General features: G+C 44.1%; 1 long non-coding RNA gene across 1 annotated transcript; it reads left to right on the top strand.

The window, feature by feature from the left end:
- The first annotated feature begins 2790 nt into the window (after nucleotides 1-2790).
- LOC103700000 (uncharacterized) lies at nucleotides 2791-4453 on the top strand. Its single transcript, XR_016405948.1, has 3 exons — nucleotides 2791-3082; nucleotides 3199-3932; nucleotides 4030-4453. It is a non-coding gene; the product is annotated as an uncharacterized LOC103700000 (long non-coding RNA).
- The last annotated feature ends 8806 nt before the right edge of the window (nucleotides 4454-13259 follow it).

Genomic DNA, 13259 nt, shown 5'->3' with positions numbered 1-13259 from the left:
GCGGCGCTTCCTTTGCTTCTTTGAGGCTGGCTTGGTTGCGCCTCGCCTGGAGGCGATAGCCTCCTCGGCCTTCACATATTTTCGAGCTCGGGCCAGCATTTTGGTGAAGTCAACGGGGAAGCTCTTCTCAATGGAGAAGAGGAATCTGTAGGAGCGAGCCCCAGTCTTTAGTGCCGACATGGCTATTGACTGATCGAGCTCGCGGACCTCCCAAGTTGCAGCGGTAAAGCGGTCAAGGTATTCTCTGAGGGATTCTCCTTCCTTCTGCTTGACGTCCAGGAGGGAATTCGATGTTCGCCGCTGGCGCCGGCTGGCGGCGAAGTTGGTGGCGAACTGCCGGCCGAGCTGCTCGAAAGAAGATACCGAGCTCGGCTTCAATCTAGAGAACCAAAGCCGAGAGGTTCCCCGAAGGGTGGCTGGGAAGGCTTTGCAGAGCACGGCCTCCGAAGATCCTTGCAGTGCCATGAGGGCTCGGTAACTCTCCAAGTGGTCGAGGGGGTCAGCAGTCCCATTGTAGGGCTCCACTTGGGGTATTTTGAACCTCAGTGGGACCGGCTCGCCCTCGATCTGGAAGAAAAAGGGGGACTTGGTGGTAAACTCAAAGTCACCCTCGCGCCTCGCCTTCCTGCTATGAAGTGCTTCAATCTGGTGCTCCAAGTTCTCGACCTTCCTGTCGAGCTCCCCAACCTAGGGGATTATCACAGTAGTCTGCTCCAGCCCGTGGCGGTCTGGAGCCGACTCAGCTTCCGAAGGCTGCAGCCTTCGGTCTATGCTCCTCCCCGGCATTTCTCTCTGGGGAGACGCCCGGGTTGAGCCTTGGTGACAGCATCGTTCTTCATTATTAGCCCCTGCGGAGCCATGGAGGTTCTGGCCCTGGGGCACCGGCCCGTTTGGAGGGTGCACTGGCTGGACCTGGGCCTGCGGAGGTGGCACAGGCATGGCTCCCCTATGTTGCAGGCCTTGGACGGCTGCGGCCAAGACTTGAACCTGCTGCACCAAGACATCGAACTATTCTGGCCGGACTTGGGGAACCGGAGCAACCGAAGACGGCGAGTTTTGGATGGAGCGTCCAGGACTTGGTGGGAAACGCCGGAAGGTGTTGGAGGCTCCTTTACTTCTCAGCTTCATGGCCACGACTCGGGCCCTTCCTCTAGCGCCAACTATTGCTGGAAATTGGATCCGGGGGCAGCCGTCAGCTGAGAGGGTGGAGCTCCGGCGGGAACTGGCTGGTGGCGATCCGTCGGCGGGCGAAGTCCTCCGTAAGGCCTGCAAAAAAGCCAGTGGCCGGGGTTTCCGGCGCCGGCCCTCCGATGCCTAAGTCAGAGGGGGCAAAGATATATGGAGAAAAATATGTCCAGAGTTTCAGTGTCCAACCCCCTTCAAGGTAGAGGGGTTCTCCTTTTATAGAGGGGCGCTGGGTTACCTGTGATGCGACGGGACCAGGTTGCTGTACGACGGAGCACGTCGCATGAATTGGTGCACGATCATGTGAATTAATGCCTTGCCGTAGGAGATGAGGTCGGAATCAGGAAGTTGTCACGACTGACTGGACGCAGCCGAGCTGATTTGCCGTGGAGGATTGGAGATCCGTAGACAGCAGGAGCCATGTGCATTAATTGTTTAGTAAGCCAGAGGTCTGCAGAGACCATGTGCATTAATTGTTGAGTAAGCCGGAGGTCTGCAGAGATCATGCACATTAATTGTTGAGTAAGCCGCTCAAGGCGTGGTCCCAAATCGGGCCGTAGGAGGATGTGACCGCAGCGGGCAGTCGGCGAGGTCTGGCTTCCGGGATCGGATGCCTTCCGAGATTGGACGCTTTCTAGGTCGAACATTTCGAGGTCGAGGGCTCCTAGGTTGGACGCCTGGTCGGGCGCCAGGTCGGTCATCCGAGGTCGGGCGCCAGGTCGGTTGTCCGAGATCGGGTGCTTCCAATCACGTGCTTTGGGGGGACTTGTATTTCCCTCAACAAGTGGCATGTTACTACCTTTATTGTGGGCCACAACCATGTGTTGTTATCTCCATCAGATATGAGATTGCTTCCAGAAAATCGAGTCATAAATACGGAGGATGAGTAACGTATTCTTCTATTGAAAGAAGCAGGCCTTTCAGTGAGGCAAATCATCCGGGTGCTTGAACTTGAAAAAAATATCAATCATGGAGAGTTTCCTTTCTTTGAGAAAGATATTCGCAATCTTTTCAGCAAAGTTAGGAAGAAGGTTGCGGGAAATGATGCTATGAACCTTGTGGAGTATTTCAATTCTTGTAAATGGGAAAATTCCAACTTCCAATATGTGTTCAAGGTTGATGAAGAGAGGAAATTAGAACATTTGTTTTGGTCTCCCGCTCAGTGCTTTAATTGGTATGATAAATATGAAGATGTTGTTGTCTTTGATACCACTTACAAAGTGAACTCATATGACATGCCTTGTGGATTTTTTGTTGGGATCAACAATCATGGAAAAACAGTGCTTTTTGGATGTGCACTTCTTCGGAACGAGACCACAGAAGCTTTCAAGTGGTTGATGAAGGTATCTTCTCACCCATATTTTTTTTATTTTTTTGGCTAGGTGTTTAAGAAGAAAATTATTTCTTAGATCTTGCATATTTCACACACTTATTTATTCTTTTTTCTTTTTGGTAGACTTTTGTATCTACGATGAAGAAGCCGCCTAAAACTATCATAACGGATCAAGATCCATGGATGAAGGAAGCGATTGCATCAGAGTTGCCAATGACTAAACATTGCTTTTGTATATGGCATATCACTTCAAAATTTAGTGGTTGGTTTACATCTATCCTTCGCAACCAATATCCACAATGGTGTGCTGATTTCTATAGACTTTATAAGCTAGATACACCAGAGGACTTTGAGAATCAGTGGCCTCTTATAGTTGGCAAATATAATTTGCAGGATAACAAATATGTCAAAGGTTTGTATGAAATCAAGCACTTTTGGGTACTAGCCTATCTTCGTGGTTAATATTTTGGAGGAATGACAACTACTGGTCGATCTGAATATATCAATGCTTTCATTAAGAGATTTGTTTCTTCTAATACGACATTGAAGGATTTCGCTATACAGGTTGGTACATAAATTTTAGATATTCTTTTTGCCATGTTTTTATGTTTCCTTGTTTCTTTGGTTTTTTTTTTTTTTTGACACGTAGATGTAATATTCAAATTATTTTTCATTTCTAGGTTGATGTTGCTATTCAAGAAATTATTCAAACACAATTGCATGCTAATATGCTAGCTTCTCACAAGATGACTATTTTGAGGACCAAGTCACCATTAGAAAAACAAGCTTCTCAAGTTCTCACTCCATTTGCTTTCAAAAAGTTCGAAGAATTTTCTAGATCAAGTCAATATGCAGTGCTTCATGAGAGTGGTTATGACTATATTTTGAGATATTATGAAGGCTTAAATAATCAAAGTCACAAGGTCTTTTGGGATGGAAAGTTAGCAATGTGTGGTTGTAAGCAATTTGAATTCTTGGGAATACTTTGTCGTCACATATTACGAGTCTTCTTGCAAAAAGATTGCCATATGATTCCATGTGCTTATTTGCCTTTGCGTTGGTGCCTTGAAAAAGGTAGCAATGGGCTTGAAGTTTTGGAGGAGCAAAATTTACCAGCATATGATATCACTTTGATAAATAATGAATTTATAGATGGTGCTGATATTCTTTATCCTCCACGATCAGTAACTAAAGGACGTCCTAAGAAGAGGCGGTTGAAAGCAGGAAAAAACTCGATAAAGAATACAAGAACTTGTTCAATGTGCAGGAACCCTGGGTATTATGTGAACAAATGTCCTGAAAATAAGGAGAATGCCATTGTTTCAAATGGTTCGCAAAAAAAGAAGGAGGTTGTCGCAAGTGACTTGGGCTTGAACCCCGTATTTTCTTTGAAATATTAGGTAAAAATTTCAAGGTATACGTCATTGCATATTTATTTTATTGTTTATATTCATATAAGTAGTAGGTTATAAAAATAAACTTACATGATTTTCATTTTATAAAAATTTCAGGACATGGACATTGCTCGTTCAAGTGCAATTATGGCTCTTAAAAATATTGACTTGGATTTTGGGCATGAAGAAGCGATGTTGTAGTTCGGAAACACCCCCTCCCCCTCCCCAACGCGGACTTGGTTTTATTTTTCAAACTCAAGGTTGATCATTTTGAGTAGTTTATAAAGATGTTAAATTTTACTAGTCCATGTTTGGATTTTAATTGATTTTGCTTTTTGATTGAAATTTTAAAGTAGAAAAGTTATTAGTATAGTATTTGTTGGCTATAATGGTGTATCTCCATTTGTTAATTGAAAATTACTAAAATAGCATCATGTCACCATGGGCAGAGTAGGCACAAAAGCAGTCATGGTGGTATGCACTGAACCTTGCCATTTCATTTTTATTCTCTCTTAATAGGCAGAGTAGGAAATGGAAAAAAGATGGGAGTATTTCTTTATTCTCCCTTAATAACTAGTTACTTTTATGATTATTATTTTTATTTTCTCTCTATATTTAATATAATATTGGAAGGGTATATTACATTAAATGAAGATTCCACTTTATTTCTTGGAAAAAATATAGTGAAGGTAGTTAGAGTCTAATTAATATTCCTTAACCATCGCCCTGGGGGTGATGGTGAAGAAATATTAATTGCTTCCAAAAGACAACTTGTTCCATGAATATTAATTGCTTGCAAAAGGCAGCTTGTTCCAAGGATATTAATTGCAAAAATATAGTGAAGGTAGTTAGAGTCTAATTAATATTCCTTAACCATTGCCTCGAGGGCGATGGTTAGCAGGATCCTTTTTTGATTGGAGAAGCATCGAACCAACCAATTCTAAAAAGGAGATGCTAAGAATCATCTTTCATAAGAAACAAGATCCCTTTATTATATATATTTTGGAATTGTTTAATCTAGGGGCTTCGTCAATTATAACTTTTCCATCCGGTATCACTACTCATATCTCAACTACGACCATCCAAATATACCTAAATAAATGAAATATTTCGGAGCTGGAGATGTTAGATAGAAGAAAGGAGTAATTGGAGGGGGGAAGGAGATTGTAGATCTTGGAACTCTAACAACATCTAATTGATACATTATGATCGATGTCTCATGCAAGGACATTGCTTGAGTTTATGACAACATGATCTCTCTCATTGCATGGTTATTTAAGTTTATGCTCCTATCTATCCATGGTGCATCTCTCATATATCGTAGTATTGTCATTCAAAAACAAACCTTCACGAGGAGGAGCTACCATAGTTTTCTACTAATGCATTTTCTATCGTGTAAATGAGTATCGAATTGACCACCAACAAAGGCAAATAGCTACTTTATGGTTAAAATTAGTACTCATCATAATATCTTATGGGTTAAACTTTCAATCTTGTGGTAACTGCTATATTTGCTGAGACATTGTATTAGAAGGCACCTTCCTAGTTCCTGCTGGTATGTCTTTCTACAACAAACTTCGACGCCGCTGCTTCCATGCTAGAGATTAACCTAGTATTTTTTTTTGATAAATTGGATGATTTAAATTAATCGAGTATAAATACATTCGTGGGAATTGGATGATTTGAATGTAGAACCTTCCAAACCTATGAAGGGGAACAACAAACAAAGTTCCCGAGGATCCATTGCTTAGCAAATGCAAGACTAGCTTACGGTATTATACTTTTCATGGAAGTCTCTTCGTAGAAAGATGCCAGTTTGACCCACAAACCGGCTTCAATTCATGGGGCCGGCATCAAATAATATCTCCGTATTGATCTTACAGATTAATTTTGGCAAATAATGGAAACTTTTCTTCATCTATCTTTCGTCCAAACGCAAAGTCCAATGATAGTAGAATTGTCAGATGACTTCTATGGTTTATTTGTATTCGTAGTCAAATTATCAAATTAAACAACCATATGTGGTCGTAGAGATTGTGCTATGCCTCCTACTAAGTTCTAACGTCATCATCAACTTCCACTGATTTTTTATTCCATTGTCTATAGACAAGAAAGTGTTAGAAGTAGTCAAAGTCGATGGATTCTATTTTATTTCAGTAACCAACTAACACGCTAAAGCTACCAAGGAAGAATTCTCAAGGCCTTCTATTATTTCTTTTTTCTTAAAAGAGAGAGAGAGAGAGAGAGAGAGAGAGAGAGAGAGTAGAAGGCCTTGAGAATTCTGGTGAGAGGGGAAACCCAAGTTCTTGCTATAAGTACAAGATCCAAGGAATGAGATAAACCAGCACACCCCAAAATTCTCTAATATTACAAAGAGACAATCGACACAGCAGCAGGAAACCAGTGTCGTCACTTTATGGCAAACTGAACAATTATCCCAGCAGCATGGAAGAGGGATAAAAGAAACCAATTGCCAGTGCATGAGTGGTGCAGACACCAGTGCCAGGTCACATATCACTCGGATCTACGGTCGCCGCAGGTGAATGTTTCAACTTCGCCTTCCAGCCAGCTTGATTTTATTCTAAGAGTGATTTTATGTTATTTGGATTTATTAAGATATTTTGTTATTTGACAGCATTTATGGCTTATTTTGGTATTTCGTTATTTTGAAAGTATTTTGTGAGACTAGTTTCTTTTTAGGGACTTATTTGCATATTGTCATTTTAGGGTCTTTATGTGATTATTTTCTTTGTAGGAGTCTTTTTGTTATTTCTTGACCCTATATATATGGGTCCATGCATTGGGGGTTATTGAATGATTGAATAAAATAGCCTCATTTTCTCGGAAACTCTGGTGTGAAACCATGGCCAGAGCCAGGTGAGAAGCCTAGTTCTTCTTCTTTCCCTCCTCTTCTCTTATTCCTCCTTCTTCCCTCTCCTCCTTGCAGTTGTCCTACATCAATGAGCAGCTGCCCAATCTGCTACCTGGTTTCCTCACGGCAGCAGATGTGCAACACTTTTTAACCGTGCTGAAGGAGTGGTTCCACATCATAATATCTTGAAAGAAAGCCAGCCATGCCAAGAAACTGCCAAGTCACCCTGCAACCAAAACTTCTTGAGGATTAAAATAGGGAAGTAAGGGTATGAAGTCCAAGCCAAGCACCAACAAGTTCCAGCATATGGGACCTTCATGATTTCTAATAATAAATACTGCTGCAGCTTCATGATCACTTACAGCTCCGTCGAAGTTCACCAACAGAACTCCAAAGGGAGGGAGCATCCAAGAGACGAGGCTTGATGAAGGAGAAGACTGATTTAACAGCTTATGGATGCTCCAGACCTTTGACTGAGTGCCAACACCTTTAGAATAAAAAGACTGGTGCCCGCTGAAACATATCACGATAGAAGCAGATGTAGAGTCTTACCATGCCCTTTGGTGTACTATGCTGATGCTCAAAGATGGCGTTCATTCCAAATTTCCAATGAGATAAGTCGTATAAGCAGTCGCAGCCTTGGCCCCCTTCCCCACCAAGGCATTAATTAGCCAGAAATTCAATCAAAATTATACGGAGGTTGGCTTAAAATTAGTAACTACCTTAGTACCAAATATTGGTGTGCCATCTATATCAAGTACCAATATGCTGTGTCTCATACCATCCCATTCGGGCCAATGCCACGAACTATGCTCCACACAGCTTAAAATTAGTAACTACTGGTTGATGTTTGGAGGAGACTAATTGAGCCCACAGAGAATTAGGTTTTAACACTAAGTTGGCAGCCAACTTTGCTAAGAAGGCTTTCGGTGTAGTAAAAATGGATTGTAGAGCTAAAGCACCTGCGGACTTTAGATGAGCAAATGGTCTCCCACTATAAGAGATGCAAACCCCTTCGATTTGAAGAAAGACTGATGCGGACACCAGTACTGGATCACCTGTCACGCGGGTTTACGGTCGTCGCAGGAAGAGGGTCCAGCCACTTTCGTTATGGCTGGATTGATTTGATGTTAGTTTATTTTATGTTAATTGGGTTTATGTACATATTGTTATATTAGGATTTTCATGGGATTAGTTTATTTGTAGGGACCTTTTGTATTCTGTAACCCTATATATGGGTCTATGCACTTGATAAATGATAATGATGATGAATGCTTAAAATTGCCTCCCTTCTATTTTCTCCCTCCTCTTCCCTTCCCTATTCTTCTTCCTCCTCTTTCCTCCTCTTCCTCTCTTCTCCTTCTTTCTCTCCACTCCACTCTCGTAGCAGTACTGCATCAGTTTTGGTATCAAAGCTTTGGCAGGCTTTGCCCCTGTTGCCAAAGCCTCGATCCCTCTGTCTCTTCCTTTCTCTTAGTCCCCACACACAGAACAGAAAACAAAAAAAAAACCCTACGCTAGACTTTTTCCACCGTTGTCGCACATGAGCCCACCGCCGCCATTAGTCGCCACCAGCAATGCTCGAACTGCCTTACAACGCCGTCGCACCACTGGTTGCTGCCGGAGAACGTCGGGCCCCACCCTGGTGTATGGCGGAACAGCCTTCGATTCCACATTTCAGATGGCCACACGAGATCTACGTTGTACCTCGTGCGCCACGAATGCCGGAGCATGTTGAAGGGCCATGCACAACTCGTATTGCCAAAAAGAGAGGGAGCATCGCCTCTCTTCTTTCGTCTTTATCCCTCAATTCCATTGTCGCAGCCGCCGGCCACCACTCACAAGAAGAGAGCCGCGAAGAGAGCCAGTGTCAGAGCGGGTGACCGGTCGCCGGCCGCCACCACAGGCTACCAAGATCCGTCTGCAACTGCTGGCATAAATCTCGGCACGATCGGCCACCATGAACTGCCTGCAGCCGTTAGTGTGACTCTCGACACGCACGCTTGAAACCATTGGAAGTTTCAAGTTGGTTAATGGGTAAGATCCGAACCCGTTAACCTAGTTCAGTAACTCGGATCCGTTTCGGGAAAAAAAATGGCAGGGTCACGTGACTTGCACATGACTTCCCACATGCCCCGTCGCACGTGAAGGACAAAAAAAAGAAAAAAAAATTCTGCTTACCTCTTTCTTCCCGACTCTGCCGCTGCTGCTGTCAACGCATCGCTGCCCACGCATGCCGCTCTGCCGCCGCTGCCGCCGTGCCCTTCACTGCCGTTGCCTCTCGCCGCTTTCGTTGCCTCCCACCACCATGCCATGAACGCCCCCACACCCCCCACCCGCCCCCTCCACCCCTTCCTTCCTTCTTCATCTTCCTAACCTCACACCCTCTTTCCCCACCCCTCTTTCCACCCCGCTGATGGAAGGATCGGAGGATCCTGACCCTCCAGAGCCATCTTCTTCCACCTCACGACTGGCCGACATCAGGCCGTCCAACCGCCGCCACCTTCGCCCGAGCCCCACTACCACCCCTCCCCACTGCCGACGAGCCGCCACCTCTTCTGCCTCCACCCCCACCTCTCTGGCTCACCACTTGCTCTGCCTTGGCTGCTGCCCTTCTTCCTCTTCCCCAACATCCCAACACATCTCCCTCCCAATTTCCTTCCAACCGCATCAAGACCCTATTCCCCTGCCTCCATATTCTCTACGGGCCGCCCCTTTCATCATAGCCCGAACGCCTCTCCCTCTTTCATCAGGCCAAAGCCCGACGCCCCTCCCCCCCTCCCTCCTTTTGGGCCTCGGCCCAGCGGCCCGCTTCCATTTTATCCTCACGAGCCAAGCCCATAGGTCTGCAACATCCCTACAGAGCCCACTGCAGCCTGCCTTTTTCCTATTTTCTTTGGACCACAGGCAGACCAGAGTTGTGTCGATTAGTGAGCCGGCTTGTTGCACATGGATCATCACCCTCCGCCAGATCAAGTTTGCCCTTTTTTGGATATTTTATTTGCTCTCTTTAATTTGGCATCAATTAGTTGTCTTGTGCTTGGTGGCATACTCTGAATATCCGAACCACAACTCCATCGGTTGTGACTGAATCAACTCAGTCCGCTATGAATGTAGTACGGTGTGCTCTTGCCCAACCCACGGAACAGGCTGACTGGAGACGTACTTCGATCTTCCACACTTATCTTAAGTGCAGAGATAAGGACTGTAAGGTTATCATTGATAGCGGGAGTTGCATTAATGCAATATCTTCAAACATTGTCTCTTGTTTGGCTTTGACTACAGTTCCTCAAACCCGACCTTACAAGGTCTCCAGGATTGATACGTCTTCTATCCAAATCAAAGAACGGTGTATCGTCCCAATTCAAATTCTTTCATACAAAGACACCATCTGGTGTGATGTAATTCCTGTTGGAACCCGCCCATGCCACTGATATTTCAAAACAAAAATCAGATGGCAGCGGAAAGGGGGCATGTGCGGGATCAACGTTCATCGCATGAACGTTGTTTCGAGACCTTTCGTAATTAGGTAAGAATTAAAACTTTTAAAACTATTAGGAAGATCAGATCTTCACCTTGCGCGGGTAGATGATCACCGCAAATCTGAATTCGTGGTTTTTGGAAGAGGGTTCGCTTGAAGCCGTTCAAACGTCCGGCCTCTACGGGTATCCACACGAAGTAGAGGACCGATCAAATCTTTCTTGTCTTCCCGGGGTGCTAGCTCCCTTGCAAAGACTTCTTTTGATGGCTGATCTCCTCTCTTTCAATCAACTCTTGATTGCACTTAAGAGAAGGAAGAAGAAGGATGAAGAAGAGGAGGAAGAAGAATCCCCACGCAGCCTTCTTTTCTTCCCTGCGTTGGAACCAAGGAAGGAGGCCAAGGAGAGGTGCACGCCTCTTCTTCTTTTCCCCTTGCTGATGGCGGCTGAACCAAGGAAGGGAGAGGGGTGGCCACGAATTGGAAGAGGAGAGGGAGAGCTCTTCTAGGGCGCCGGCCCCCTTTGCCCCTTTTTATAACCATCTAGGGCTCCTACAATCTAGGAGCCCTAGAGTAATTACCTTTCTCTTCTCCCTTCTCCACATGGAAAAGGGAGGGGCATATTCCCCTCCTCATGGTTAACCCTAATCCACATTAAGTAGGGTTTGAAATGCCCTAATGTGGTCAAGCCCTAATCCAATTAGGCTTAGCCCAAGGGTGAACCAATTAGGATCCAATCTAGGTAAGTCCTAATCCAATTAGAACTTAAATCAATTTTGACTCAATTGAACTCTTCAATCCTAATCCAATTAGGAGTCTTATTGATTCATTAGATTAATAATTAATTGTGACTTAAGAAACCCTAATCCAAATTAGGATTTAATTTTAGTCCTAATCCAATTAGGACTCTATTTGAATCCGAAGTCCTAATCCGATTAGGACTCTAGGAATCCTACTCCAAGTAGGAATCCAATTTTGATTCAAAACTCCTAATCTCATTAGGATTGCAGGAATCCTATTCCAAGTAGGAATTCCAGTCCTACTCCAACTAGGATTCCCAGTCCTAATCCAATTAGGACTCTAGAAATCCTACCCGAAGTAGGACTCTTGTTTTAAGTCCAATTAATTAATTCCCTTTGTTCCTTCTTCAACTTCTTATCAATCAAATTGATTACTTGTGATTCATAATCACTTTTCAACCATCGGATCGGTCAATACTTCTAGTGTGTGTGACCTCATAGGTTCTACTCTGACTGGTAGTGAGATATATTATGATCTCTATCACAATATCATTGAAAACTCCTTTCAATGGGTTGGAACGATTCCAACTCAACTCATTAGGGTTTATCGATCATCAAGATAATCCCTATGAGTCCCACCATCCACCAGTGACACCTAGCAGCATGTAATGGCTACCCAGCAGAATAGAATGATGAACCTCTAGGTGCAGTTAACGTGTGATACAGTCCTACTATCGTGGATCCCTACAGGACGGAGGTCATGGACAACTCGTCAAACCCCATCGTCTGTCATATGTCAAGATTTATTCGACTTGAGTTCGATAGTGAAAAACTCTTTTTTCACTTTATATTACTGCCCTAGCCAAGGTCTTAGAACTCAGTCTAACAAATCACATAGGATCACTCCTCTTCTATCAAGGTCGATAGATTCCTTGTAGGTACATACCCTACTCCTACAGTGAACCTACTGCAGCCAATCTACACTGCATGGACCCATATGGCTAGAGACCATGTATGTGTGCAGTCAAACTACAATAACCTCACTGTGAGTAGCCGAAGCACCGCAGGTCAAAGGACCAGTCACACTACTGCAACATCAAGCAAGTCACTGACGAGTGGATAGACATCCAAGTGACTTCTTGTCTTGGTCACGCTCAGTACCCTTGTTCTCTAACAAGCACCTGCACTATCACTTCAGTGTCCCTACACTGTGGACTCAAGTCTCGTCCATCCAGAAGGAAAGTGATCTGTGCACTGATCGGATCGATCACCGTCCTCGTGATGATCCATTGATCAGGAGCATTTAGAAATTAATCACCAATGATACATGGCTCAAATTCTCAACTCTTGAGAATATGTATCATCATCTTATTAATTTCTTGGACGATTCATAGACACATAAATAATATGAATGAAAAAGATGCCTTTTATTTATTTAATAATAAACAGTCAAGTACAAAATTATGTCCCTAGAATCAATCAATGTGTCAGCCAAATTGGCTTCTAGGGCATACATCTAACAATCTCCCACTTGCACTAAAGCCAATTGGTCATATATCTTAGGCCCATCTTCTCAAGGTGGGCTTCAGTCTTTTGCTGACTCAGCTGCTTAGTGAACGGGTCCGCCACGTTATCCGCGGAGTCTACTCTCTGCACCTTTACATATTTCTTCTCAACATAGTCGCGTATGAGATGGAAGCGCCGCTCTATATGCTTAGACTTCTGATGAGACCTTGGTTCCTTAGCAAGGGCTATGGCGCCATTATTATCGCAGTAGAGTGTTATGGCATCTGATGTCATCACGTCCAACTCTGCAATGAATTTCTTGAACTAGAAGCCTTCCTTAGCAGCTTCAGAGGCGGCGATGTATTCAGCTTCCATAGTAGAATCAGCAATGATCGGTTGTTTAGAACTCTTCCAATTTACCGTACCACCATTGCACAAGAACACATACCCAGATGTTGACTTCCTGTCATCGACATCAGTCATGAAGTCTGAATTTGTGTACCCTTCTACCTTTAACTCTGATGATCCTCCAAAAACCAAGAATAAATCTTTAGTTCTTCTCAAGTACTTAAGAATATTCTTCACAGCTGTCCAGTGTTCTTCACCTGGATTCGACTGATATCTGCTTGTGACACTCACAGCAAGAGCTATATCAGGTCCTGTACACAGCATGGCATACATGAGGCTTCCTATTGCCGATGCATAGGGAATCTTGCTCATGCGTTGAATCTCTTCAGATGTGTTGGGGCAC

Source organism: Phoenix dactylifera, chromosome 1 (genome assembly GCF_051530095.1).
Source record: "Phoenix dactylifera cultivar Ajwa chromosome 1, Ajwa_hap1_PhDact_Kaust_v1.1, whole genome shotgun sequence".
NCBI lineage: Eukaryota > Viridiplantae > Streptophyta > Magnoliopsida > Arecales > Arecaceae > Phoenix > Phoenix dactylifera.
Note: the sequence above shows the minus strand (reverse complement) of the source record. Positions and strands in the feature narration are given on the sequence as shown.